Below are 25,988 nucleotides of genomic sequence, written 5' to 3'. Positions count from 1 at the left end.
TGGAAACAGCCCCCAAGAAAGGGAAGTTGTGTTAATAGTGATTGTGTCAGTGGGCCTAGGTTCACTTACAAAACATTCGAGAATGGCTGACTTGGGTCCAACACCTGCAAAATTAATAGCTCATGCCCAAAACAAAGCAAATGCACTGATTCAACAAGTTATAGACCCTGTTTTCCCAATGGCTAGAATTGAACCAACAGGCTGATATAGTATCCTTTTACCCGCAGGAAATACAGTCTAAAACAGTGATCAGAGAGCAGAATTTTTAAATACCCTCCTCTCTTCATCACACCAATCCCACTAGAAGAACTTGGCTCCAAAATATGGATGCTGAAAGGTTAGAGTCATTGACTCTCCTGGAGAGAGACAAGAGGACAATCAGTAAGATGTATATGAACTGAAAGTTCCAGAGACCACTTGCCAATGAACTCCTTAGTACCCAGCAGACAAGCAAGCTAAAGAGTAGAAGTATCTGAAACTGATACCCATGAAGAACTAAGTTTGGCACTTGACAACAAGACTAGAAATGAATGTGTCTGAACAATATTCAGAATTGGCACCTTTAGTTCTAACTGCCCATGTGCAGTTATAGCAACTGTGTGGGATACAACAAATGTATCTTAATCTGGGTCCCCAGACACAAACTCCAAGAAGGATCTGAGTGCAAGCAGTTCATTTGTGAGTAAGATATCCATAGGGGAATGAGAAGCAAGTATGGAAAGCCAATATTGTCAACAAATTTATTGCTATGGTGTGGTGATATTGTGTTCCCCAAAATGTTGTGCACCCTAATAAACTTATCTGGGGTCAGAGAACAGAACAGCCACTAGATATAGAGGCCAGAAAATGGTGGCACACACACACCTTTAATCCTAGCATTCCGAAGGCAGAGATCCATTTGGATCTCTGTGAGTTCAAAGCCACACTGGAAACAGTCAGGCATGGTGACACACGCCTTTAATCCCAGGAAGTGATGGCAGGAAGCAGAAAGGTATATAAGGTGTGAAAACCAGGAACTAGAGCCCTTTAAGCTTTTAGGCTTCTGAGCAGCAGTTCAGCTGAGATCCATTCGGATGAGGACACAGAGGCTTCCAGTCTGAGGAAACAGGATTGCTGTGGGATGGTCTGTATGTCAAGTGTGTTGCTGATTGGTCAATAAATAAATCACTGATTGGCCAGTGGCCAGGCAGGAAGTATAGGTGGGACAAGGGGGAGAATAAAGCTGGGAAGTGGAAGGCTGAGTCAGAGACACTGCCAGCGGCCACAATGACAAACAGCATGTGAAGATGCCGGTATGCCATGAGCCATGTGGCAAAGTATAGATTAAAGGAAATGGATTAATTTAAGCTGTAAGAACAGTTAGCAAGAAGCCTGCCACAACCATACAGTTTGTAACCAATATAAGTCTCTGTGTTTACTTGGTCGGGTCTGAGCGGCTGTGGGACTGGCAGGTGAGAGAGATTTGTCCTGACCGTGGGCCAGGCAGGAAAACTCTAGCTACACGGGATCAGCTGAGGAATTGGTGAGGCGAGTTTAGTTGTGGCTGGTTCTGTTTCTCTAATCTTTCAGCATTCACCCCAGTACTTGGTCCCAGGTTTGTTTCATTAACAAGACCTTTTAAGATTCATGTTACACTATGGGTACTGGTGCTCAGCTCTATAAGGCTACTCTAAGAATCAGTATAGAAAACTAGAAGTCAACATGTGCTGAAGCTGGAGCAATTATTCTCCATCCCCAGGCCAATCAGCCATTGAGGGCTGCTTCTAAGAACTCATTTCTGATACTTAAATTCTGAGTTGTTCTTTTCAAGTGTGTGCTACATCCAAAAACGAGCCTCCAGTCCCAGAGTTCGCAGATGTTCACAGTATGTGCTCTCTGGCATGCAGCGGTAAGTGCTTCAGGTATGTAAAGAAGACACCAAAAGCATATGCTACCATCTGCAACCCGAAGAGGGCAGGACAATTAAAAGTTCTGATGAAGGTCTGGGTTACTGTGCCAGCTTAATTCCTAACTAAGATATGGGAAGTTCAGAATGGGTGATGCTAAAGGCAGATGGAGACTGTAAGCACACCATCAGGAGCAGCTACAGTACCTGGAATACCACACTCTATGTCCATCCAGCTGGGATTATTCGTCTCCTCTCCACGAAGGGATTGGTGCACTTAGTTCATAAGCATTGAGTCAAACTTAAAATAAGTGAAGATCATAATTAGATCAGATGGCTGCTCAAGGAGACTGTACCTATATACATTCTTTCCTTGTCACAACCTAACAGAAGCAACGCAGGGAAGAAAGGCTCTTGGCTCACGGTTCAGTAGGTACAGTTTATCATAACCAGGGAGGCATGGAGGCTAGGGCAGCTCCATCTGTAGTGGAAGGAGCGTACAGCGTAGCCTGTTCACATCCACACCTGGGCCAGACTAACTGGGTCAGTCTATAACCCTCAAATCCCACCCCTATGAGTCTACGGCCACCAATCAGAACTCATGTTTGAGATGTTCCACAACCTCCTGAAACAGAACTAGCAATTGGCAAGCAAGTACTCAAATACATGAACCTATGAGGCATTCCACATTCATCCCATAACTGTGAATCTGATTAAACCTGTTTGTATCTTCTAGATCCCCTTATTAGCTTCCTGGACCGTGTTCACAGCCCTAAGGGTTGACTAGTACTTGCCAGTGTATATGTGGACCTTCCCTTTTCCATTATCACATAGCCCAGACCAGCAACCACACATGTATATCTTCTGGCTCCTTTTCTACTTCCAGATTCAAATGATGATTCTGGTATCCCAAACAGCTGCTGGTGGTAGCCAGATGATGGAAGCCAGATGTATGATAAAGCTTCCTGTCCAAAGACAAAGTTTAACTAACAAGAAGTAGGAGGAACCAGGTGGATAGATCTGTCTCTCTCTCTCCTCTTCATGTCTCTGGTTCTGGTTCTATCCAGGCTCATGGAGATGTCCTGCATCCTGAACACCTGCTAGAGCTTTTCAACCTCTCAACATGCAAGCAAGGCCAGGGCATGAGCTTTGTCTTGGGGTCTGTATTTTAGAAAGCCTCACAGAAGATTTAACACTTCAAACAATGATAAATCTAAACATCACACTCAACTCAAATTTTTCCAATCACTCAGGTACTGTGCATTCTAGCCTCAGCTCTTCATGGAACATGGGCTATGGATGAAGAATTCTCAAAAGATTCTCTGCTTCCCACCTCTCCTAGATATGAGGAGGTGAGGAGTCTCAACTGTCTGTTCCCACTATCATAGAATCACTCACCATCAAGCCTTCCCCACTGTGAGGGACTGTAGCCCTCAAACTGTGAGTCAAAATACTTCCCCATATACATCCCCCCAAAAGAGAGTTCTCAAGAGAATTTGTAAATGACTGTTCCAAGACTGAGAATACGAAGGTCTCAATCAGTAGAAGGAACATATCCATTCTCTAATCAGACCTCCTACTGAGCTGTTTCCTTTCCTAAGCATCCCACAGGCTGCAGCGCACACACACTCTCAGGGAATGCTAACCATCCAACCCTGCAGACTCCAGGGAGTTGTGCCTTCTTGACATTCTGGTCTCTGCTGGCTCCTCTTATTATTGTCTGCTCACCCATGCTTTTATTTTATAGTCAGCATTTTAAGTATTTTGTACTGGGTTTTCTTGGGACATTTTGTCCACAATATTGCCAGAGAAAAAAAATTGGAGAACATTTGCTTTTACTTTGAAAAAAAATGTTAAATTTACAGAAAAGTTGAGAAAATAATACAAAGAATTTTTCCCAACTATTCCAGATAAATTGCTAAGCATGATGCCCATGAACTACCTACCTCTGCATATCTCCATGTTTCCTGTCAAAATAATAATTCTAGAAAAATCTCATATGACCATCAAAATCAAGAAATTAACACAGATTTTCTAGTCTACATACTTACTTCAGCTTTGCTATCTGTCCTAATGTCCTTCATAACAAAAAGACACAATTCAAAATGATGTATTTATCTTGTCAGCAAAGGCTGTCATGAGTCAGCTAAAACATGACTGACACTGACATCTGTACAACTATGAGCCAGCATAAAATGGCTGACATGGGGTGTCTGGGTACCCCCAAAGTAAACCGTGATATAATCCGTTAAATAACTACTTTCAGCAGAGTTCCCTTTTGTGTGATTTTATATAAACATGGGCTTGAGGTCAGAGCCTCTGCCTTGTGTTTGTCTGTAGGTCTGTGTTCCTACCCTTCTGAGGTCTGTTGTGTGTGCCTTCATGCCTGCTAGCAACTACCAGCCTACTAAGCTTTCCTCAGGAGTGAATAAAGTATGTCTTATCAGTCTGTGACCACTTGAATTCTCTTCAACCTCCCAGCCTCCTGTGAACCTCTTGTTGGCATCATCAGAACGTGGAGACCTAACAGTCTTTCTGTTCTCTTTCAGTCTAAAACAGTTCTCTGCCTTGCCTTGCCTTGCCTTGCCTTGGCCATTACAAGCTGGACAATGCCAAAAATTAAAGGCTATTTTGGAATGTTCTTCTTAGTTTGGATTTGTCTAATGTCTCCTTGTGAATATACGAAGACACTCAGTCTGATATTCAGATTGTTCCCGGTTTGACTCCTGGGCTACCTCAGTGAGTGAGCTAAAAATTACATGTATGAAGCCAGAAAGATGGCTCAGCAGTTAAGAACAAGTATTTCTCTTCCAGAAGACCTGAGTTTGGTTCCCAGAACCCAAATCTGGGGGTTCAAAATTTTGTGTAACTCATTTCTAGAAAGATACAATGCTTCTAGTTTCTGTGGACACTCACATGCACCTACCACACAGAGACACATACATTAAAAATGAGTCTTTAAAAAAGAAGTATACCTATGCAGATAATTATGTGTGCATGTACATAGCACATGTATATACATTCATATATACACATACATGTATGTGTGTGCATATACATGTGTATGTATGCAAGAATATACACACATATATGCATAAATGTAGGCACATATAGAGACATGCACACACACTCATACATGTATACAAGCATACATATACTTATACACAGATGCATACATATGTGCATGTATAAGTATATGTGCATATAGGCATACATGTATATAACACAATCATGCACTACCATACACATAACTTAAATCTGTAAAAAGGAAGTATACCTATGCATGTAGATACAGGTATATGTAAATTAGTTTGTGTATTACATACATTGGAATATATTTTCTTGGTATGTGTGTTTAACTACATTGAAAACCTCAAATTTATACAAATACTGCCAATTCTAATCAAACACCAAGATTTATTTCCCTCTCTCCCTGAATACGTTTACTTAGTTCAGTGAAAATCATACACACAATCATTTTCCAGTCTTCTCTGCCTTTTTCATCTGTATATGGACATGGTTCTGTTACCTACTCAACTCTATACATAATACCGGTTGGTTACCATCACCATCCAAGTGGACTCCCTCCCACCTCAAACTGAGCTCTTGGAATCCTCTTGGAGAGTCTTCCTGCATCATGCTTCTCAGACACCTTCTCATCATGCCAGAGCATCACCTCCCTGTACCAAAGTACTCACTTGTGTCCATGCTTGCCTTAACCAACTTGACTTCTCATACACCCTGCTGGACAGCTCTCTCGTGCAAATGTCCTCCACCTACTCTTGATCTGGCCTGTGCTAGGCTCACTTCTGCATGGAATGAGTTTCTCGAAGTGCTAGGACTCTATCACCCCACCAGAGACCACCATGGCTAGCACCTGTCCATCCCATGATTGCCTATCAAAAACCCTAATAGCTGTAGAAATTATCCAGGGTGAAAAGTAAAAAGAAGGACCTGAGATATTTAACATACCTGCTAACAATCCAAAGTCAACAATAGTCACACCTTCATTTTAGTCATTTTGGGTACTTCAAAGTGCCAACACCTACCACTACGCACTGTTGGTGCATAAAACACAACTCTCACCTTGAAAGGAATAGAGAACAAGTATATCCTGAAATCAGGCATGAGGGAGCATAGCCCAGGAACACTAAATAACATCTTCCAACATGGTAATAGTTTCATCAAGTTTTTAAAGCAAGAGAACAAAGAAAACCATAAATCAAGGTGCTTCAAATACATTGAAGGGGATTATTAAGCAGGCAGCTTACAGGAAAGTGGGGAACCCTCTACCATGGGCCTCTGATTCTACCTAATGGTGTTCTTAGCATTGAGGTCGGTGGAAGCAAAGAATCTGTTCAAGCACCCCAAAAAACATTGTACCTACTGATCACAGGGCTAGTAGGGCACACACAGAGGTGTCCAGTGAAGGACTGTTTAAGGTGATCATACATCCCAAGGTAGTTTGGGCCTGGATCTGCAGCACTGCAAGCTTCCCGGTCTCGTTAGCACTAATGCTAACCCATGAATGAGCCTCTGCAGTGTTTACTATAGCACAGTTGTTCTCTGGGAACTTCAGTGAGCAGCGCTCACCCAAGAATCCCAACCCATACCAACGCCAGTCACTTTCTGCTATTTCTCCCCTTTTCACAATTTATTCACCACACTCACTGCTCTTTCAATCTTGGTTTGTACTGATCAGTTATTGCTCCTCCCCACATGTCCTTAGGGAGTGGTGCTTTTAGGGGGTGTGGCCTTGTTGGAGTAAGTGTGACTTGACTGGAGGAAGTGTGTCACTAAGGGATTGGCTTTGAGGTCTCAGAAGCTCCAGTCCGACCCAGTGTCTTGACTTGAACATTCTTCCAGACACACAGCCTTAACCACTAACATTCTTATTTGACTATTAGACTCTGTGCACTGTTTCCAATTTTCATTTGTGCCCCAGATTCTAATTTGACCTTACTCCAAGTAATTACATCATACCCATTTGCTCTAGTCGATTCGTTCTAACTGGTTCCACTGATGACCCTGAAATGTCTTGTGACCACAAAGGACCCTGTGTCACACCAGTTGTCCCCGTCTCCTCCAATTCTACTGCAATGGCTTCCAAAGTGATGTTCCTGCTCTCCGATTTCCTCCTCCTCCCTGCTGCAGACACTTCAACAGCTCTCTGACGGCCTCTCTGTGGTACTGAAATATTAAGCCAAGGATAAGAACTGTCAGTTACTAATCCACTCTTTTGTATTCTTTCTATTGTTTCCTATAAGTAAGCCCTGCTTTCTAACCTAGTGATTTGTTTCTTCTAAGAGCCCAAGGAAGGCAGAATGTGGTGGTACAGCCCTGTAATCTTAGCACTCAGGAGGCAGAAGCAGGAGGATCACTGAAAATATGCAGCCAACATAGACTTTATAGGAAGCTGCTGGCCAGACAGGGCACATAGTAAGGCCCTGTCTCAAAAAGAAGATATATAAATAAGCCAGATTGTAACTATTTAGACTTTGTGCCTCTGTAGATTCAACTACTCATCAATGTAGCCAGAAGTCATTGACACCACAGAAACAAATACAGCTGAGTGTGTTCAGTTACAAATGCTGCTGTTTGACTTTATGGTACACTAACTGTGGTGGTTTAAATAAAAATGACCCCCATAGGCCCATAGGGATCAGCACTATTAGGAATTATGGCCTTGTTGGAGTAGGGGCAATGTTGGTGGAGGAAGTGTGTCACTAGGGGATGGGCTTTGAGGTCTCAGAAGCTCAAGTCAGGCCCAGTGTCTCACTGTCACTTCCTGCTGCCTATGGATCCAGATGTAGAACTCTCAGCTACCTATCCAGCACCATGTCTGCCTGTGCACCGCCATGCTTTATGCTATGATGATAATGGACTAAACTTCTGTACTGTAAGCCAGTGCCAATTAAATGTTTTCCTTTATAAGAGTTGCCTTGGTAAGAGAGTTGGTTAGTTTGAACTGCTTAGGGGGAGTCCCCTGGCAATGGGATAGGGATCCATCATGGTGCATGAGGGGGCTTTTTGGAGCCCAGTGCCTATGGTGGGACACCTTGCACAGTCTTGGTACAGGGGTAGGGGCTTGGACCCGCCTCAACTGAATGTACCAGGCTCTGCTAACTTCCCATGGGAGGCCTTGCCTTGGAGGAGGTGGGAATGGGGGGTGGGTTGTGTGAGGAAGGCTAGGGGGGCAGGAGGAGGGAGGAGAGGGGGATCTGTGGTTGGTATGTAAAATGAATAGAAAATCTCTTAATAATAAAATAAAGAAAAAATTTAAAAAAAGAGTTGCCTTGGTCATGGTGTCTCCTCACAGCAACAGAAACCCTAACAAAGGCAGCGAAGCGACCTGTGATCTGCAGGTTGTGATAGCTGTGGTTTTCCTTTATCTTGTGCAGAACGTTTCATAATGTTGGCCATCGCTATGCATTAGCATTAACATTCCAGGGGAGAGTTCCTGCCTGTTCTAGCCCTAGCCAGACGCCTAGCCCAATTTAATTTTAAGCTCCCATACCAAATTCATTAGCATTTCAGGAGTTACTATGATTACTCTAAAGTCTAGGAGCTGTTCCCTTGTCCTCAGCTCTTAACATTAATTAGACATTTCAAGGTGCTTCTTAATGTATTAATTCATTTGGCTCAGTAGAATATTTTTCAGAGAAGGCACCTGAGTGCACAAAAGCACAAATGGCCAGGCACAGAGGAGAGAAGCCAGTTACTCCATCGCCCTAGAATAACCATCATACTACTTTAGCCTCTTAAGTCCTGGAAGGATCCTTCTTTCCTGTCTATATGTAACAGCTTGCATCTTTTCCTTCCTGCCTTAAAACCATTACTTTTAGAACATGTGGGAAATAATTAAATGGACATGTAAGCATCTAAAATCATGGAAATAATCACACTTAGGTGTGTATTTTCTACTATAAGTAAGTATATTTGCGCTTCGGTTTTGTTTAAATCAGGAAGACGCTCACTCTCAGTCAGGCTACACAATGCTGAGACCCTATAACCATCAGGATCCTGCAACTATAGATCTAAAAGCAAATTTAACCAATGATCTTCTAAGACTGACAAGCAACAATTCCTGAGACAGCATCCTTAAACAGACATATCTGTTTCTACATCAGTAGCTAATGAGTATGGAATTCCAGGAGCAGCTGAAGGCTGGGGGTGGGGCAGAGAGGAGAGTCTAGGGAAGAAGTGGCAGAAGGAGAAGATCAGGCCCCCAATGACATCCTCCAGCTCACTCTGCAGGCTGCGCACTCCACCCAGCTACCTGCACTTTCCTGTGCAGTTCCATGACACTGCCTGAAACATTCTGAACTTTTTCATAATACCCTGCTATCCTGTTTTTGGTCTTCAGCACCCACCTTTTACTTACAAAGAGTTAAGAGAAAGCCAAAATCAGCAATATCCTCTGATGAGAATCTCAAAAAACATGATAGCACTCTCAAGAAGTCGCTGCCAATGGGAAGCCATTCTAACTCTCCCAGCTTCACATCCTTCAAAACAAGGCATCTGGAGAAATTCAGGATAGGAGTCATACATGTTACTCTTACATAAGGACAGTAGAAACTTCTTTTATTTGCCCTAAATAATGTAATACTCCAGATAGGAACTTTTTTTTTGCCTTTCCTGGAACTCACTCTAGTCCAGGCTGGCCTCGAACTCACAGAGAGCTGCCTGCCTCTGCCTCCCGAGTGCTGGGATCAAAGGCGTGCGCCACCACCGCCCAGCAGGAACAAACTCTTGACATAATCTTTCCTGAACATTTAAGATCCAGTCTATACAGAGCATACCTTGCCATCAGTTGGGAGCTATCTTACTTTTCTACTGACGTGATGAACCACCATGACCCAAAACAGCTTGAAGAGGAAAGGGTTTACTTCACTCACAGTTTCATATAAACAGTCCAACATCTAAAGCAGTGAGGGCAGGAACCTGGAGGCGAGAGCTGGTGCAGAAGCCAAAGAGGGGCACCATTTACTGGTTTGGTTCACATGGGTTTGCTCAGCCTGCTTTCTTATAGTACCCAAGACCACCAGCCCAGAAGTGGCCCCAACCACAATGAGCTGGCCCTCCGCCTTCAATCACTAATTAAGAAAATGCCCTACAGGCTTGCCTATAGCCTGATCTTACCTAGGCACTTCCTCAAATGAGGCTCCCTCCTCTCAGATGGCTGTAGCTTTTGTCAAGTTGACGGAAAACTGGCCATCACAGGAGCCAATCAGGAAAAGGAACAGAGCTGGTAATTTCACTTCTGGAGGCAGAGGGAGGCTGGATGAAAAGAAAATACTGAGATAACTCAAAAAGCCATTGCTTGAAATAATTCCACCTGTAGAGTTGGGCACAACAAAGAGGAAAGACTGACATGGATTGAGCCTGAAATATCAGAAGAGAAGTCTAAAGACCTGACTCAAATCTCTGAGAAGGGATTCTACCCACTACTTTCTGTGTTGAGGACAGAAGATAAAAACTGGGGTGAGGTGCCACCCCAGGTCAATGGTGAGGTACCTTCAAAGCAGGAAAGAGGATGCTTTTTCTATCCTGTGTTCTAGTTTTCTTTCCTGTTGCTATTATAAAACACTGGCCCAAAGCAACTCAGGAAGGAAAAGGTTTATTTGGCTTACAGGTAAAGTCCACCATGAAGGAAACCAAAGCAGGAATTGAAGCAGAGGCCATAGAGGAGTGCAGTTTACTAGCCTGCTAAGCTACTTTTCTTAAAGAGCCCAGTCTTCCGGCCTAAGGATAGTACTGCCCACAGTGGCCTTGGCCCGCCTACATTAATTAGCAATCAAGAAAATGCCCAGTGATCTGATCATGCCTACAGGCCAGTCTGATGGAGGCAAGTCCTCAATTGAGGCTCCCTCCTCTCGGATGACTCTGGTTTATGTCAAGCTGACAAAGACTAAGCAGAAATCAACCTAATCCAATCAATTCTAGAGTCCTGTCAGTTGAACCCAACACGTAACCTGATGCCATATAAAAGTAAAGGATGAAGATTGAAGAAAACTGCATAAAAGTTCAGGGAAATTTGCATAGTTGCAGAATCAATAGTACTTTTCTTTTTAAAATGTTACCAACAAAACAAATTTAAATCTCTAAAAAAAAAAAAAAACCTCAGGTCAGGATCCATTTTTAGATAAAACAAAAATCTCTTCTTAAGGAGTGTCCCAGCAGTGATACAAAGTAAACATAATGACCAGAAACCACACACACACACACACACACACACACACACACGAACTGATGTCTGACTGGCCCGACTCCTGTATCCCTGTGAACCTCTACCATCTTTCTCTTATTTCATTTGGGAAGCTGCCTGTCTTCTGTTCTCCATACAGTGGCAGATGGGCTTTCACTACAGCATATTTTATCCCCGATGTTTAGAAGGCATTAGACGTTCCATAAACAAAAATCAGAATGAGAATGAGAGCTTCTGGGGCAGTGCCAGCTAAGGGCAGGACCTCTTGAGCATAAATGTGCACAGGCTGGAGAGCTGAACATTCTATTCTTCTCACTCAAGAAGAAAACAGAAGCAAGCATGAAAAGAACAAAACATCCTGTAAGTTCTTGTCCAAAATTAAAATCTACCCCAAGTTTCCTGAATATACAAATTATTTATGACATGAATCCAACAGGAAAAGTAACTTTTACTTGAAAAAAAAAAGGCACTGTGTGTTCTAACTTTTGACAAAACTAACCTGCATAAATCTTGCCAAGACTAAAGACAAGTTAACAAACAAAAGGAATCAAGTAAATAATCAAAACATGTAGACTAGTACAACATTTTATTACAATGGAAAAGGAATATTCTTTTGAACAGTTAGAGAAAGAATACATATTGAACATTATATTCTATGGGAAACACAACATTTTTGTTGTGATAAAATATGTCATTTTAGTCAGGGACCTTGTCTTAGTTATGGTCTCTACTGCTGTGAAGATCACAGCAACTGTTACAAAGGAAAATATTTAACTGGAGCTGGCTTACAGTTCAGAGGTTTAGTCCATTATCATCATGATGGGAAACATGGCCATACACAGGCAGACATGGTGCTGAGAAGTAGCTAAGACTTCTACATCTGGATCAACAGGCAGCAGGAAGTAACGGTGAGACACTGGACCTGACTTGAGCTTTTGAAGACCTCAAAGCCAACCACTTAGTGACACACTTTCTCCAACAAAGTCACACCTACTCCAACAAGGCTATACCTCCTAAAAGTGCCACTCCCTATGGATTTATGGGGGCCATTTTTATTCAAACCACCACAGACCTCAAGTACATGTTTACATTATTGTGCATCCCCAGAATTAAGTTTTTAAGTCATTTACCATATTACCACAAAGTACAAAGAGCTAGCTTTGGCAGGGCAAAAAAGGGGGCCAAGAAGCTAAGAGAAGAAATGAGAACAGATTGAAATAAAGGTATTAAAAAAGAAAAGAAAAAAATTATTAAAACACAATGTAACTTTTAATAAATTCACATTAAAAATCATATTAGAGGCTATAAAAAGACAACTGTTGGAAACACATTCAGCACTGTGAAGGACACATTTAATAAAGTCTTACAGAGAAAAATGGAAAGATGTGAGAAATAGAACAATGGAGAGAGAACAGAAATAAAGAAATTTGACTGGTCTGTGCACATCAGGACAGCCCTGTCTCCATAGGAATGATTGGTTCCTAATGGTCATGTGACTTACAATTAACCAATCAGAGTGACATATGTGATTTTTTTTCAACAAATGGGTGGGGGAGGCAGAACAAGTATCCACATAGTTTGTCCTAGGAGAAAAAATAAATAGGTTAACTGGAAAGCAGAAGTGCAAGAGCAGTGAGCAGGGCCTGGGAAGTGGAAAGGCTGCAGAGGTGGATGGGAGAAAGCAAGGACAAATGAGGGAACAGGATCTATGTGTAGTTGGGTTTTTTTGGCTCTTTAGCTCTTTTATTCTTTCAGCTCTTTGGGGCGCCCACCACCCAGCTCCCAAATAAATCACACACAGAGGCATATTCTTAATTATAAATGCCAGGCCTTAGCTTGGCTTGTTTCTTGCCAGCTTTTCTTAACTTAAACTATCCTGTCTACCTTTTGTCCCAGGGCTTTTATTTTTTTCTTACTTCTGTATATCTGACTTTCACTCTTACTCTGTGACTGGCTGGGTGGCTGGGTGGCTGGCTCCTAGCATCCTCCTCTCCTTGTTCTCTTGCTCTTTCTTCCTTTCCTCCCAGATTTCTCTTTCTATTTATTCTCTCTGCCTGCCAGCCCTGCCTATCCTTTCTCCTGCCTAGCTATCGACTATTCAGCTCTTTATTAGACCATCAGGTGTTTTAGACAGGCACAGTAACACAGCTTCACAGAGTTAAACAAATGCAACATAAAAGAATGCAAAACATCTTTGCATCATTAAAACAAATGTTCCATAGCATAAACAAATGTAACACATCTTAAAATTGTATTCTACATCTGTGCACACTGCATGCACGTGTGGAAACACCACACAGACTTCTTTAATTTGTGCAGTTGATACGTGTCAAGGATACTGAGTGAGATTTGTGTTCAAATGTAAGAACAAATATTCTGCTCCTGCTTGGTCTGTTTAAGGAAGCTTGTAGTCCTAGCAGCTACTGGCCCGTGGATCACTTAAACGAAGGCCGGTATCCTGGAAAAGAAGCAATGAGATGATTGGGGAAGACAGAGCACAAAGACCTGGAGCTCTGATGACATCCTGAAGCAGATGTTGCCATGGGGCAGAGGAACATGCAGCACAGCAGACGCTTCTTTGCAGTCTGACGTGCATCCCTCTGGGGTTTTAGGGCTTCTATGTGCAGAGAGCTAAAGCATTGCCATCCTTCAGGAGAATCATAAAAGCTGGAGCCTGAGTGGATATCACAGAACGGAAAAGGAGTAGCAGCAGTGTGCAGAGTCCAGCCTAGGAGTTTCCTATGGGCCTGCAGACATCTGGAAAGCTAGAAGGCTTGAGCTTTCTTGAAGTTACCTTCTGAAAGCAGAGGGCTTTTCTGGGGTGAGAAACGTAATAGAAAGGAGGGCACTCAGGGGAGGAGGCTGCAGCTGATCCTGGAACTGTGGCTTTGTAATGGTTAGCCTTTTGGTTTGCATCATTAAAACAAGTGTTCCACAGCATAAATAAATGTAACACATCTTAAAATAATATTTTATGATCTATACGTGTTGACCAGGTAATTATTATATGCCATTCTAAATGTTTCTGTGAAGGTGATTTTAAATAAGATGAATGTGTATACAGCAAACTGCTCTCTGGAATGTGGGTGGGCCTCATCCTGTCACTTAAGACCTTAAGAGAAAAAAATAATTGACCTCCCCCTAGGAAGGAACTCTGCAGATATCCTGCCTTGGCACTCAAACTAAAGCACCATCCCCAGTCTGCCAGCCTACCTTGCAGACAGAACTTGGCAACCTCCACATCTTTCCCTTTGCTTCCACACGGACAAATACCTCTAAGTGGAAAACACAAAAGCCATTCAAATTTGAGCCCCAGAGTGGGGTGACTGCTTATTTGGTAACATGCCTGTTTGCAAACATGAGGTCCTGAGTTTGAGTCCCTGGCGCCCACACAAAAAGCCAGTCTTGGCTTCTTGCATCTGTAACCCCAGCACTGGAGGTGGGCGACAGAGACAGGTGGATCCCTGGAACTTGCTGGCCGGACAGCCTAGCAGAATCCATGAGTGCCAGAGTCCAGGAGGGCTCTTGTCTGAAGTCAGTTAAGGTGGAGAGAAACAGAGAAAAACATTGACATCCTGCTCTGACCTTCACACACACACACACACACACACACACACACACACACACACACACACTCACAACACCAACATACATTTGAAGAATAAAATAAATAAAAGTTTTAATAACTTGCAGCTTCCCCCTTCTCATAGGTTTCAATGAGCCAGTAACCGCTATCTCAGAAACATACCAAAAAGCAAGAGAAAGAGAGGAAAGAAGAGAAGGACTCAAGCAAGGGGAACTGAAAGGAAAGCAGACAGGGAAAAAGATCTAGACAAGTGAGCAGGTGAGCAATGCAGTTATGAAGTGGAAGGCCGCCCAGGCAGAGATCGTTAACTTGGAGTATCGATCATTTGCTAAAGCCAAAGAACAGTTCCCAGGAACAATGTAACATACATGGACCTATGGTAATAGTGGAGTATCACAGAAATGAAGGAGAATGCAGGTAGGGAAAACATAGTTCAAAAGTGACTCTACAAAATGTTATCCTGGGGAAGCCAATAACTATGAGACAAGCCAAAAAAGTTAGCAAATAATCAGTCTACAAAAGTTCTCAGAATACTTTATGACTGCATTTCCAAAAATACTTGAATGAACAGATAATTCTCTGGCTCAATTTTTTCAGGGCATAGAGAAATGGTAAAAGGGACCCAATTCATGCCATGAATCTTACATAACCAATTCTAACCCCAAAATCAGGAGGGGCGGGTATTTTAAACAAGAAAATTTTACATCACTCATACTGTTTTAAGTACCATGCTAATTTTAAGGGAAACACCAGTTCATTTTATTTATTTTTATTATCTGCCATGTTAAATAAAAAATATTTGCCAAAAGCAAAAAATTCCAATGCTAGAAAATAAAAAATTACCAAAAGCAACAGCCAGTAAGACCAGATAGGATCATGATAACACATTGATAGATGCAGATCAGACATTTGCTGTGTTTCCCAGCTCATCCCTAATGATCCGTTTTAAGCCAGGGGCTGTTATACTAACAATGAAACATTGTAGACATCTCCATTAAAACAAGAAGCAAGCCAGGAGACTCTATGTATCATCGCCATTACTAACATTACTCTTCAGGAAGTATAAACAATAGGGGGGATAGAACAAAGAGGAATAAATCTTAGAACAAAAGAATCTTTCTTTGCAGGGTAGAATTGCAAATATGACTAAAGGCTCTAAGAAGTTCAACTGAAATCAATTGAACTTTAAACATATAGAACTCAATCATCTTTAAACATGTCACTAATACCAAGTGTAAAACCTAATGGAAGAAAAAAAAACCTTCATAGTTACAGTTACAAAAAAATGATGAACTGCCTAAGAATCCAGTGGTTTTTGTTTTTAATGTAAGACATGAAAAAAGCTAAACTTCACTGACAGACTTTGTTGAAACAAAAATAAGATGGAAAAAGGTTTCTCGACATATTAATGAGCCAAACATCTCATCAGCCATTAAAGAGAAAAGGCAAACTCCTGGAAACATGGTTTAAAGTAAAGCTCATTAATATTCAAAGATATGCAGACAGGAGTCAAAATGGCACATTTTCACCTGTCAACAGCAGGAAGGCTTTGTTCCTGCCCTTCATTCTGTTCAGGTGTTATAATCAATACCAGTGAGAGTGGAAGTAAAAACAGACACTTGGGCCGGGCGGTGGTGGCGCACGCCTTTAATCCCAGCACTCGGGAGGCAGAGGTAGGCGGATCTCTGTGAGTTCGAGGCCAGCCTGGGCTACCAAGTGAGTTCCAGGAGAGGCACAAAGCTACACAGAGAAACCCTGTCTCGAAAAACCAAAAAAAAAAAAAAAAAAAAAACAGACACTTGGTTAGGGACTTTCACACATTTCTAGTTCAAGCATAACCGTATTCAATATTTCTGAAATATAATTTACATAAAATTGTTTGAGTTATAGTATACATTTTTACACCAACAAAGTTGGGTTTTAGCTCCGAGACACTGTCATAGCAACTTCTTAGCAAATGGAGGGGAACGTCTAGACCTCCAACACTGGAAAAAGCTTAACACATTACAGTATTATAGGCCAAAATATTACTCAGCCATTAAAAGTGGTGTTTATAAAGAATTTTGAATTTTATAGACAACTACTAATATGTGGTTATGTAACAGTCAAGACATAAAAACTATATTAAAATTAAGTTTGACAAGGGTTTTTTTGTTTGTTTGTTTGCTTGCTTGTTTTGAAACAGGACCTCACTATTTACTGACCAGTAACTCACTATGTAAACCAAGCTAGAGATTTGCCTGTATCTGCCTCCAGAATGCTGGGATTAAAGGGGTGCACCACCACATCCTGCCTTTTTAAAGTGAGAATAAACTTAGATACCCAAGTTTTCTGAACACTAGCAGTCCCTTGATGCTGGGTTTCTTTTCTTTTTGTTTTATCTACTGCTATTAAGAAATTAAGAACACTGTGAGCTAGAACAATGGCTCAGAGTTTAAGAGCATTGGTTCCTCTTCCACAAGACCCAGGTTCTGTTCCAAGCACCCACATAATCAGCTGAATCTCAAGTTCCAGGGCGTCTGACACCCTTTTCTGACCTCTACAGGCACCAGGCATGCACATGGTACAGAGACACCCAGGCAAAACATTCACACATATAAACTAAAATAATTTTTTTAAAAAAGAAAGAATTTAAGAACACAAATTATTGCTTAAAATGAAAAACATAGAGCAAGTATTTATAACTTTGGTTTGTTGATGAATAAACCATAGAGTGTCTCCCTTAATATTGTGGGGTGCGTGAGCACACACACACACACACACACACACACACACACACACACACACAACTAACTGCTTAAGTTATGTTATCATGATGTTTCAAAAGGTTTAGTTATAGCCGGGCGGGGGTGGCGCACGCCTTTAATCCCAGCACTCGGGAGGCAGAGCCAGGCGGATCTCTGTGAGTTCGAGGCCAGCCTGGGCTACCAAGTGAGTTCCAGGAAAAGGCGCAAAGCTACACAGAGAAACCCTGTCTCGAAAAACCAAAAAAAAAAAAGAAAAAGAAAAAAGGTTTAGTTATGCCAGAACTTTAAAGCTCACTGACTGAAAGCTTCCAGGAAAGGATTTAGAAGAACCACAGATAAACCCATTCTCACATCTTTAAATTAAAAAGATTATGACATTTTAAACATGACTATTTAAACAAAACTTCTGGGGTCTGGGAAGATGGTTCAGTGGGTAAAGTATGTTTCACACATGCTTGAGGAATTGAAATTCCCACATGAAGCTGGAATCACACCCTATCTGTGATCCCAGCACTCCTATGGGGAGATGAGAAGCAAGGCAATCTCCAGAAGCCTCCAAGTCAGCTAAGCTAGCTAGCCTGGGGTACATAGCTAGCCTGGGGTAGATAGCAACAAAGGAAGAAGGAGCCTCAAACAAAGCAAATATGGGGACCAACACCCCAGATTGTCTTCTCAACTCCACATGACATGGCACACACACTCACATACACAAACATGCACACCCATACACACACACACACACACATACACACACACTCACACACACAACTTACACAGAAACAGCAAACTAAGAAAGCTGTGCTACACGTGCACGTGATAGTTTGTTTCTATCTGCGTGTGTATACTGTATACAAGTGTGTAGATATTGGCTTTATTATTTTATTGTGCTTCACTTTGCTAAAACCATTAAGGTGCTTACCAACATACATAGGATCTCGCGTCATAAAGTGAGGCGTAAGAGAAGCAGGTGAGTCAACAGGCACAAAGGCTAAAATTAGGTGGAAAGGGTAAGGTGAAGCCAGAGTACAGTTGGCACGCAGCCCAGGCCCACGGTTTCAGTTTCCTTGTGAGCTTTACTAGGTGGTGAGCAACACATGATACTTGGTGCAGAGGAGACAAAAAGAAGCAGTTGCTTGAGAGAGCCCAGCTTCTGCCACTTCGGACATCAAAGGAAGGTTCTCCCATGGGTCCTCAGAAGGAGGATAATCTGTAACATAATGAATGTCCCCACAGATAAACAATGCTAGGTATCCAGTCCATTGAAAGCTGTGACCCTGTGACACTCTGTCCCACCACCATTGATTTGTCCTATAACATCTATTATTGATTCACAGCTTACCGTTTTAAATCTGTCTTCATGCTAATAGCTTAAACACAAATCCAATGAAGGCAGAAGTTTTCCTGTCTTGATTATTTATCTGGATTCCCAGTGCATAGAAGAGTATCTGGCATGTAGAAGTGTTTAAATATATTTTTATTCAGGACTAGGGAAATAGCCTAGTCAGTCAAGAGACTATAACATAACCATAAGGACTTGAGTTCAAATCCCAGACACCCCCATAAAGAGCTGTGCACTGCAGCATACCTCTGTAACCCAGCTCAGGATGGTGGGAAGAGAAGAGGATCCCTGGAGCTCAGTAGCCAATTGGTGTTGCCAAAGAGATGAGGTCCAGGCTCAGTAAGACACCCTGTCTTGAAAACTAAGGTGGAGCACAATGGAGAAAAACACTCAGAGTCAACCTCCGGCCTCCACACAAACATACACAAACTTGGAAACACATGTGCACAGAAGTACCCAAAGAAACACACACACACACACACACACACACACACACACACACACACACATATATATATATACATAATCAGTCAATGGATTCATGAATTGTCATCAGCTTTATGATTGTTATGAATATGTCTTTATGTTTGGCAGGATTCCTAGAACTCTTCTGTAATTATGCAGGATTGTTCAAGGTAAACCAAAGGATAAAATTAAAACATCATTTATTGGAAGCCATTCTATAAAAATCAAAACAAGGTGGACTAGAAATGCAGCTGTAAGTCAGGCAGGGAATGTCCACCCTAACATCCAAAGCAACCAATTAGCTCCACGCTTTGGCCCATCCTTCATAAACATCCTTCATTAACAGACTCAATTGTTCTGATGAAACAGCAGATCTGGGTTGCATTCACTCCAAAGCTGCCAGAGAAGAAGCCTGTGATGCTCCCATGAGTTCACAGCTATATAATAATCATGTAATAAAATCAGTTGTCAATTGAAGTCAGTCCTGCTTGATCATAGTAAAGCAATACATTGAGCATAAAGGAGAATGTCCCCCAGCCCCTTGGGCAATGAGGAAGGGCATGCCATTTGTCTAACTCATCTTCAAGTAGTACTATTCCTTGACTACAGCAAGAGAGAGGACCTAGCCAAGAAACGTCCTTGTTTTATTTTTACCAAATAGTGTTCAGATCCTAAAAGCCCATTCACATCAATCAGACTCTCACAGTGACAGCTAAAGACAATGCCAAGTGGGAAGTACCACATGCCTGTGTTGGAAACTGTGTCATCCAGCACACATCCCCATCAAACCTGAAGGACTGATGTCCCTCCCACTGGCTACCTACCTGCAGCTCTCCTCTGCCAGCCTCTTTGGGATTCACCTCTGCTGAGACGAGTTAACTGAACCAGGATTATGTTCCTTCCTGGGTATGGGAATACCAGGCACAATACAGAACATCTAGTTAAATTTGAGTTTCAGATTAGCAACAAATTGTGTTAGTATAAATATATCCCTAATATGGTGTAGGGTATGCACATACACACACACACACACACACACACACACACACACACACACACACACACAAAATCATTCACTGTCTACTTGGTTCAAATTTAACAGAATATTGTACATTTGCGTTTGCTGAATAGCCATCTTAGCTAGCCCATACAACCTGAAGCCAATAACTGCTGCACTGTGGTAAGTAAAGAGGCAGGTGACTCGCCCCATGTGGAACAACCCTGAGAGATCATCCTCATCTCAGATCCCCTTGAGTCACCTGAGATTTTCCCTGAGCCTCTATTACAGCCCAGTTTTTTGCTCTGACCAGTTAATTCAGAAGATCATCCTTTGAAGGCTAATCTTCCCTAGAGCCTGCTTCCCTGGAAAGACAAGCTGGGGCAGAGAAGGTAAAGGGAGTGTTTTGTTTTACTGTTAAAGGGATGGGGTGTAGACACTAGTAGAAGAAAGGGACTCCTTTGCTGACTGAGTCTAGACAGTTCTAGACAATGCTGTTGGGACAGGTATGTGATGGGCAGGGAAGATTCGGACATGCAGAGACGGCTTCCCTGGAGAGTCCTACAGGGCTACTTGTGTGAGGGTCATTGAATGATCTGGCTCATACTATAAGGTGAGTGGCAAAGGAAATCGGAGCTCGCTAGAGAGAAAGCATCAAATCAAGTTGTGGGGAGAATGTACATGTTGGAGTCCGATGCTGCCAGAGACACTTGTCCATCTAACACTCTTTGGGCTACAGTTTAGAAGGAAATGTCTAGCCATTTGTCATCCTTTATGGTAGGAAAAAGATAGAAGAGGAAATTAATAGGGAATATATTAGTCCTGTCTTATAGTGGAGCTTCCTCAGTCCTTCTTCCTGTTTTCCTTTGGGAGCGTAAGAGGGTAAGCTGGAGTTCTGGTGTGGGGGGCTTATTTTAAATATAGACACAAACAATCTCTTCCATTTTATGTTTTACTGGTTGTTGGTTTAAAACAATGATTTTTCTTAAAAACAATTCACATAATTAACTCCCAGGAAGATGTTCTATGGAGTTCCTATAGTGCCAATACTTTTTGGAGTGAGCCATTAGCCCAGAGGGGCCTTCTTTATCCCAGCTGAAGTACAGCCAGTATAGCCTTTAAGGAAATTATTTCTTTTTTCTCCATGCCAGCCTCTCCTGGACCCAGAATGGCCCCCTCAGGGGTCGTGGGGGGGGGGGGCGGGGACTTTCTCTTAGCTAGAAGATTCTACTTATGTAAGGGGAAGAAGCATGGCACCATTATTTCAAGGCATCTTCAATTTCCATTCCCAGTACACTCCAGTTCTAGGCCTGTTTCGTAGGTGTAGCATTCCTGAGGTTAATGTGATTGTCTTTTGTGTCATGGTTGCCCTAGCAACACTTGGTAACTAAAGTCAAAGTTGTATTTAAAGATATCAGGTTAGAAGCTGAAATGGATCAGAAAATTCATAATCAAAATGGTATTACTATACCATCTCTTAGGCCACTCAGTTTCCCTCTGTGTTCTCATATGCACACATCCATATGGAAATCAGCTCCTTCTCTGCTTCTTCAGCTGGTTGCTGAAGTTGAACCTTCCCCTAGGGTGATGGTTGTCCAAATCAAAATGGAGTGACTTATGCCAGACTCTAAGGAAGAAAGTGGGGAAGAGAGGAAGAGGGAGGAACAAGAAGAAGTGGGAAGAAGAAGAGGAGGAGGGGGAGGAGAAGAAGCGGTAGTTGTGGTTGTCATGGAGGAGGAATCTTACGTACAGCCTTATACATGCACAGCCTTGAATCACAACCTTACATAGAAAAATAAATGCGTCCATCCTTAGACTGGTACCTGTTCCTGACCGGTTCAGTGAAGGTTTCTGGTTTCAAAGAAACTTATGTAATCCTAATTCTGCCTTTTAAAACATTGATTTTTTTTAAACTTCTTTGTTTAACTTCTATGAACACAATCATAAATTACTATAGCAAAACAACACCACTGTAACACTGTTCTTGGATAAATTTATTAACCTGTGGAAAATCACTCTGTTTGTCATTTGGTCTGACAGTAGTTATAGAAATACACAATTAGGAGAATTGTGGACTTTCATCATGTAATTCTAAATTTAAGTCAAATATGAAAATCCTGATCATCAATGTCCAAGTTTCATTATGACTCCCTGAATGTCCCAACTATTGCTGCCTCTCCATCCACTCGTCCCTTTCCTCCCTTGTCTCTGTTGAATAAACTATCTATTGTATTGGGTTTTTATTGCTCCTGTAATTAATTGTCATAAATTTGATATTTATTATCTCATAGTTCTGGGAGAGGGCTAAAGGTGTAAGGCAAATCTCACTGGCTTAATCCAAAGCGTCTGAAGGGTTGTGTTATCTTCTGGAAGCTGAAGGTTTGTTTCCCTGCCTCCTCCAGCTCTAGACGCCATCAAAGGCTTTGGTTTGTGCTCCACTTTCCCTGTCTTCAATGCAATGGTGTAGCATTTCTCTGACCTGTCTATCATCACACCTATTTCTGATCACAACTCAAAGGTTCTCTACCATGTTTAGATTGGGACTACACTGATAATCTATGACAGTCTCCCCATTTCAGGATCTTTAACTTACTCACACATGCAAATCCCACTACCGAGGAAGGTCCCACAGTCCCAGATTCTAAAGGCTAGGGATGAAGAAGTAGAAGCAATCACTCCCCAGTATACCAAATAGTCTTCCTCATTATGCTGTGAATAATTGAAACAGACTCAAACACATCTAAAGACTTAGGACATATGTATAAACATACCAGATTTTAAAAAAAAAAATTACCTGAGTTCCATACCAAACTTCTCTTCCACATGACTTTGTTCCATGGAATGATACTGGTTATTTGACTGGGATATTTTCTGCCCTTACAGGACCATGAAACTCCTCCTCAGCATCCCATATGAGGCAAACCAGTGTCTAACAACACAGCAGCTGATCTAACGACCAAGGATCCCTCATGAAAACTACAAATGTGCATAATTAACCAAACAGACTAATACTTACAGAACATTTTTAAAGATGGAAGATCAGAGCACTCTTGAACTAGGCAAATAAACTATGTGGGTAGCTTCCTATGTGTGCGGACAATTCTTCAGAAAGTTGGAGTGGTTCTAATTTCCAACCCTGGATTAGGGAAGCTGCTTATTTCTCTGTGAAGTAGGCTTGTGTTGTGAGCTTCTAAACATCATATTTAGATCCTTATCAAGCTGAAGTGGTAAACACACTCCTTCTGCAGCAGATGGAAATGAAGAATGCCTTCTGTCTACTCACAGGATAACGAGATGAAGGTGGTCTCCCACTTGGGACATCATGAGAGTCCTAGAAAACTGAATAGTGAGCATTCAGCAGGAAAAATCATCAATACCTATTTTCTGCTCCCCAGCAAGCTCACTTCCAGGATCACCTGCCTTCTTTACATTCCTTAGGAAATTTATATGCAGATTTTCATTCTATATTCAGCTTTTGCACTTAAATAAAAATCAAGATTTATTGGTTCTTCCTTCTTCCATGAAAACTCTCTCCATAATTTACCATTTGATTTTCTAAAAGACTTAAGAAAACATAACTTTTGGGAACTGAGATTTTTTAAATAAAGTTGTGAGTAGTTGTTTGTGGTCTACATCAGATATCCCTACCCACCTCTGATAGTTTGAATGTAATTGGTCCCCATAAGTTCAAAGGAAGTGGCACTATTAAAAGGTGTAGCTTTATTGGAGTAGGTATGGCCTTATTGGAGGAAGTGTGTCACTGTGGTGGTGGGCTTTGAGGTCTCATATATGCTTAAGCCAAGCCCAGTTTCTCAATTCACTTCCTCTTGCCTGCAGAAGATGTAGAACTCTCAGCTCCTTCTCCAGCACCACGTCCGTCTGCATGCTGCCATTTCCCACCATGATCATAATGGACTGAACCTCTGAAACTATAAGGCACTCAATTAAATGTTTCCTTTATAAGAGTTGCTGTGGTCATAGTATCTCTTCACAGCAATAGAAATCCTAAGACACCACCCCACTTCTACCTCAACGACTAATAGGAAGCTGATGTCAGCCATGAAAATGAGTAGCAATGAGTCTTAGAGAAGCGCTAGGAAGAGGAAAGTAAGAACATATCAAAGTAAAGGACTACCCAGAGTTGAAGAGCATGGATATTTCACTCTGAAAACATCAGTGCCAGAGTGGAGCCTGGCATGCACTGATCACTCAACAAATGTTTGCTGGGTAATGAAGCTTCTTGTTTTTCATTAGATAATTCCCTGGAGCCTGAGTTACAAATGGTTGTGAGTTGCCTGATGTGGGTGCTGGGAGTCTAACTCTGGAGTCTCCACTCTTCACTTTTATGCCATCTCATCAGCCCCATAAAGATATTTCCTGACATGGTGAAAATATCCGAAGTATCGCTTGCCTTGTTGGAAGTGGTACCTCCTGCAAACCCTTATAAATAGGAAAGGGCTTTCCCCCACCCCTTGCTTCCATCCTGTGTCTAGTACCCACTTGTACAGACTAAGCAGGGTGTGGTGGTCCACAGAACAAAGAAGGTAAAGACAGAAGGAGAGTTCAAGGTGAGCTGCAGATATGCAGAGAGTTCTAGGCAAGCCTAGGCTACGTAAGAGCTTGTCTGAAAACAGAAACAAACCAAAAGACTCTTGTGCAGACTGGATTCTTAGCAGTCATACAGGACCACAAGAGCAAAACACGTACCACAAGGATAATGAGATCTGGAAGTAGCTGTGGTCCCTCGGGATTTCATGAAGCCACGGATCCATCCTGGGCTTCTGGCTTCTTACCTTCTTTCACAATGGAAGAGAATGATACCTGCATTGTCAGACTCTGGATAGTAAGCATTAAAGTTACATGAAACCAAAGCTAACTCTATCTGGTTTATTTTTATTGAATATATTAACAGAGAGACACACACAACAAATCAAAAGATATTATTTTTCTTCCCTTGAGCTGTTCAGTTAACTTTTCCACTCATCACTTTCCTGACTTTCCTGAACTTAAATGACACAGCTCTGCTCCATTTAAGCAATGTTTACCACAGACTAGCCCCTGAGAAATCATCTTCAACAGCATCATCGAAAGCAATTTTCCAGCATCTGATTTTGGTGTAAATCATTAAGAGTTTTGCTTTGGCATACTGCAATTATAGCTAGGCAGTGCTGCAGCATGGAATTAATCAAGATGTAGTAAACAGGTCAGCTTCAAAGGATTTCTTAGTTTCAGAGGGAGATAGTATGCAGGACAAGCGAGGGCAGGATATTGAACCAGCCCACAAGGAAAAGAGATACCTATCTCCGAGCAGCTGTAATGAACACCTGAAGTACAGGTACCTGAAACTGGAGAGAGAGCCCTGCCCTTAAGAGGGTGGCAGACTGCTCTTACAAAGGACCAGAGTTCAGTCCCAGCACCCGGCAGGTGACTCACATCTGTTTCTAACTCTTGTTCCGGGACGTCTGATGTCCTCTTCAAGCCTCCATGGGTATTACACTCATGTGCACAAACCCATACTCAGACATATAAATCTATACATAATTAAAATAAAAATAAATCTTTAAAAAATGTATACCTAAATTAAAGAGAGTAGCTCCGCAGGAAAATGAAATCCTTATATTTATTTTCCAGGGAAGATAAGCACAAAAGAGAAGGTTTCGTGATGGGAACTCCATGAAGTATGGAAAAGGAACATGAGACTCCACCCAGGCAAAGTGGAGAAGGGTGGAGATGACAGAACATGGGCTACATGGTGGCAGCG

The 25,988-nt window shown here is 42.0% G+C and overlaps 1 long non-coding RNA gene across 2 annotated transcripts in view; it reads left to right on the top strand.

Moving 5' to 3' along the window:
* LOC131905740 (uncharacterized) overlaps positions 1–23,311 on the top strand; it is a 44,785-nt gene extending 21,474 nt beyond the window's left edge. Inside the window, exons 1-2 of one of the 2 annotated variants that reach the window (XR_009378035.1) lie at positions 3,137–3,237; positions 23,111–23,311. This is a non-coding gene — a long non-coding RNA (uncharacterized LOC131905740). Of the gene's footprint in view, positions 1–3,136; positions 3,238–23,110 lie in introns of those variants that run through there. The other variant, XR_009378034.1, reaches the window with a different exon arrangement.
* The last annotated feature ends 2,677 nt before the right edge of the window (positions 23,312–25,988 follow it).

This window comes from Peromyscus eremicus, chromosome 3 (assembly GCF_949786415.1).
Source record: "Peromyscus eremicus chromosome 3, PerEre_H2_v1, whole genome shotgun sequence".
NCBI lineage: Eukaryota > Metazoa > Chordata > Mammalia > Rodentia > Cricetidae > Peromyscus > Peromyscus eremicus.
The sequence above is the reverse complement of the archived record's forward strand: the minus strand, read 5'-3'. Positions and strand labels throughout refer to the sequence as shown.